The 4,525-nt window shown below is 44.9% G+C and overlaps 1 pseudogene; it reads right to left on the bottom strand.

Annotated features, from left to right (window-relative positions):
- Window positions 1-1,665: 1,665 nt before the first annotated feature.
- On the bottom strand, window positions 1,666-3,530 carry LOC101614864 (annotated as a pseudogene).
- Between the last annotated feature and the right edge of the window lie 995 nt (window positions 3,531-4,525).

Consider the following 4,525-nt stretch of genomic DNA (forward strand, 5'->3'; position numbering starts at 1 on the left):
GTGGGTACTGGGGAATCAAACAAGGGTTGTTAGGCTTTGCAGGCAGGCACCTTAACCTCTGAGCATTCTCTCCAGCCCATGTGTCTAGCATTTTATGCATGTGTATACAATTTGCAAATGATCATACAGATGCATGTACCCCGTGAATATGTATGCTGAGCAGAGAAGAATTCTGGGTGTCCTCTTCTATTGCTCTCCCATGTTATTTCATTGAGATGAGTCCCTCACTGGCATGGAGGTGACATCCTTTTAGGTAATACAGGCTGACCTGTGAGATCCAGAAATTCTTTCTGTAGCCAGCATGGGACTAGAGTTACAGGCATGTATCACCGTGCCCAGTTCATTTTTGTGCATGCTAGAAGTGAATTCAGGCTGTTTTAGGCCTGCTGAGACCTTAATGTTTCTGCAGCAGAAAAGCACTCTTATCTGCTTAGCCCTCTTCCCAACCCCCAATTTTTTTTTTGTTTTTGTTTTTGTTTTTGTTTTTGAGGAAGAATCTCTCTCTAGCCCAGGCTGATCTGGAATTAACTATGTAGTCTCAGAGTGGCCTCAAACTACAGCAATCCTTCTACCTCTCCCTCCCGAGTGCTAGGATTAAAGGCATGTGTCACTATACCCAGCCCCAATATTTTAATTTAAAATTCAGTTAGTACAATTTTTATTTTATTTGTGAATGGCAATGCTGTCTCTGAAGGAACCCTCATCATTGGGGTTGCAGGCCATTCCCATGGGGATTGTGAGCCATGCATTTTGGGGGCAACCATCACTTATAGGGAAGAGGCAATGCCTTTTGTGCATAATGTCCCAACTTTTAACTGTAAGTCTTTCTTCCCCATATTTTGTGAAATTCCCTGAGCCATGTTGGAGGTGTTTTAAGTTTACTTCAGTGATGGACTCTTAAGAGCATCCGGATCTCTGCTTTGGTAGGTGTGCAGTGTCCTCAGCGTCTATCTCCTTTACCTTTGTACTGATATCAGGTTCACTAATAAATTAGTACTCTTGCTCATTTCCCCAATGACAAGGGTTCCTTTGGAGGGGGCCAGGTATGAGGGAAAGGATGGTACTAACATGTGCTGTTTACTTACTGAGTATGTCTGTAACTAATAAAAATAGAAGAGAAACATTAATACATGTGCATATAGATGATAGATAGATAGATGTCTGTATCCAATTGTATATTAAATGTGAAAAAAAAACCCCGAAAGCATTTTCTCTAAAATCAGGAGTGAATCATTACACTGATTCAGTATAGTACTTTAAGTTTTAGATAGAACAATCAGGTTAGAAAAAAGAAAATATTTTTGACAGTTTATAAACATTTGGAGTTTTATTTTAAAAAAACATCACAACCATCAACATTGTTACAGTTAGAGGCCCTCTTGGTTCTCCACAATGATACTGAGCATGCTCACAAGGGGTTCCCATTGTTAAAGTCTTAAACAACCATCTTTAAAAGAAGAAGAAGAAAAAAAAAAAAAAACTCAGCAAACTACCATTTAACTTGTTTTAATGTTTCTTCACAAAAGGTGAAAAATACTCAAGTGCAGACAAGGAATAGTCATAATGTTGTGGCCAACATTATAAATATGGAATTATAAATTTAAAACATTTTGTGGTTTAAAAAATAAATCTGGTAGTCAATGCAGCTCTGCGGGGTCTCTGCGTCTAGTAGGGCTGGTCTCTGCGCTCTTGATGGCGCTCGCCTCTATCCATTTTCGCAGGGCCTCCACGTCTGCCTCTTCTACCTCCCATCTGTTCCATCAAAGGCCCAGGGGGCCCCTGGACCACCTCGTCTTCCGCTACCAAAACCACCTCGGCCCATGCCACGGCCACCTCGGTACATTCCACCAGGACCTCCACGGTCCACGAGGCCACCTCATCCTCCTCGCATGCCACCAGGGCCGCCCCTTCCACCCTCACTGCCGGAGGTGGGAAGGGTGGCGGAAGGAAGCCCTCAGTCTGGGGGCCTTACACTGGTTACTTCTGTTCTCCAGGTGAAGTTCTGGTTTCCACAGCCCGGATTTGGACACTGCCAGTCTCCAGCTCGGTGCTGGACATTTCCTCCTCCAGAGGGGTTTCCTCGGAACCCCGGGTCCTCTTGGGGGAAAGCCGCCTCTGTCTCCTCCATGGTCTCCCATATGACCCATGGGTCCCCCAGGACCTCCTGGGCCACCTGGACCTCCACAAAGTGGTGGTGGCATTCCTCTGCCCTCAGGGGGTGTCATGCCACCTCCCATACTATTCATTGGAGGCTTCTGGGGCGCAAGAGAGACTTTAAGTTTGCTTCCTTGAAAATCTTTCCCATCAAACCACTCCACAGCAGCCTTGGCAGTTGGTGGATCTTCATAGGACACTGTGGCATCACCTTTGGGCTTTCCTGTTTCCTTATCCAGGTAGATGTGGATCATGGGTTGTCCAGTTCTCTTGTTCATCTTAACACCACCACACTACTTAAAGAAGTCAGCCAGATCATCAAAAGTCACATTGTCATTTAATCCTTGTACATAAATTGCACGGTTGTCAGTCTTCATCAGGATCTAATGGGACGCCTAGATCAAGATCTGGTCCTTCATCCATGGGTCCACCAGGCTTATTGAACCCACCTTGCTCTCCAGCGCCCATTCCACCGCGTCCTCCTCCCCGCCCACCTCTGCTCATGCTTCCACCATCAAATCCCCCTCTTCTCCTGCCCGGGTTATCAGGGCCACTCATGCTCCGGTTTTCTCCTGGTCCGGAAAATCCTCTAGACTCCTGCCCATAAACACCCATGCTACTGGGGTGGTCCTGTCGGAATGAACTCTGCTGCCGGTAGCTGCTGCTCTGTTGGCTATATTGACATGGAGCCTGGCTGTAGGATCCAGTCTGAGGAGGGTAACTAGTGGGAGGCTTCTGCCTATAGCTGCTTTGTTGACCACAGCTCTTCTGTTGTCCATAGCTGCTTGGTTGCCCATAGGTGTTCTGCTGAGAGTAATTGCTCTGATCATAACTAGTTGGCTGTGAAGAGGAATAGCTGGTAGGAGGATAGGATGGAGGTGCAGTGACTGGATGCATGGGGTATCTCCCAGGTACCTGGGGATAACTGTAGTTACTCTGTCCATATCCTAGGCTGGGCTGGTTATAGCCCCCTATGCTAGACTGAGGTTGACTAGTCTCAGCAGGCTTGTTACCATCCTGTGGTCTTGCAGGTGCGGTGGCTGTTGGCTGCTGCCCATAGGCTGGGTAAGCAGGCTGAGTACCATATGCAGACTGAGCTGCATAGGAGGCCTGGGTGGTGGTGACCGTAGCAGTGGTGGTGTCATAAGCACCAGTGCATACCCCTGGGCAGGCTGGCTATATGCCTGGGGGGCAGTTGGAGTAGTATAACCAGCTGGAGGCTGTCCGTAAGAAGTTGTATATGCTGTGTGCCCATAGGTGGCAGTGGTCTGAGCCTGGGTATACCTGACATCAGTAGGCTGCCCATAGGTCCCATAGCTTTGTTGCCCAAAAGTCTGGGTGGCCTGTGCATATCCTTGAGTTGGCTGGGCGGTGGAAAAATATATCAACACATGATGTATCCATACAAAGTATTTTCTTTATTAATATTTTATTTTTATTTATTTATTTGACAGAGAAAGAGGAAGAGAGAGAGAATAGGTGTGCCATGCCTCCAGCCAATGCAAATGAACTCCAGACACATGCGCCCCCTTGTGTATCTGGCTAATGTGGGTCCTGGGGAATTGATCCTGGGTCCTTTGGCCTTTCAGGCAAACTCCTCAACTGCTAAGCCATCCCTCCACCCCCTCCCCCAAAGTATATTCTTCATAAAAAAGAGAATGAAAATAAATAAATAAATAAATTGATAAAAATCAAAGCACATTCTTCTCTAATTATCAAAAAGTACAGAAAAATGGATACAAAAAAATTATGTACTTTCCCACACATATTCATGGCTCCACATTTCCACAAGTGTGTGGCAGCACACACCATGAAGCAAACATCATACATGGAGCATTAATTTTTTTAATATTAGAGAAAAAATGAAAGTAAATATGTTTATTATCACCATAAGTGACAAGGAAAGAAAACTGGAGTCAGTAAGTGATGGTTACTCTCTTAAAAATGTACCAGTAAATGTCTAGGGAGTAGCTCCATCTGTTTTCATTCCATTTCTTCTCTAACTATTTGTTAATGCAAGTGGCACCTGAAGAAAATCAACAAAGGGATTCATTGTTAGACTTTTGTTTCTTCCCTTCAGCAAGGAACCTTGACAACAAGCAGATGGACCCAACATTATGCGTATGGCCTTCCTCCTCATGCTGGCTGACTGACAGCAGTGTCAATCTCCCTGGACCCCATCCGCCTGGCAAAATCCCTCACACAACTTGCCCATAACATCTCCCACAGATTAATGAAATGTGAAATTCATTAAGATTTTAAATAAAATTCATATTGGAACCACTGAAGTCTAAACCTTGTTTTATATTTTTCATTATTATCTAAAATAGAATGTTGAGTTACAATGCAAAATTAATAGTAAATATGAAAC

This window comes from Jaculus jaculus, chromosome 12 (assembly GCF_020740685.1).
Source record: "Jaculus jaculus isolate mJacJac1 chromosome 12, mJacJac1.mat.Y.cur, whole genome shotgun sequence".
Taxonomy (NCBI): Eukaryota; Metazoa; Chordata; class Mammalia; order Rodentia; family Dipodidae; genus Jaculus; species Jaculus jaculus.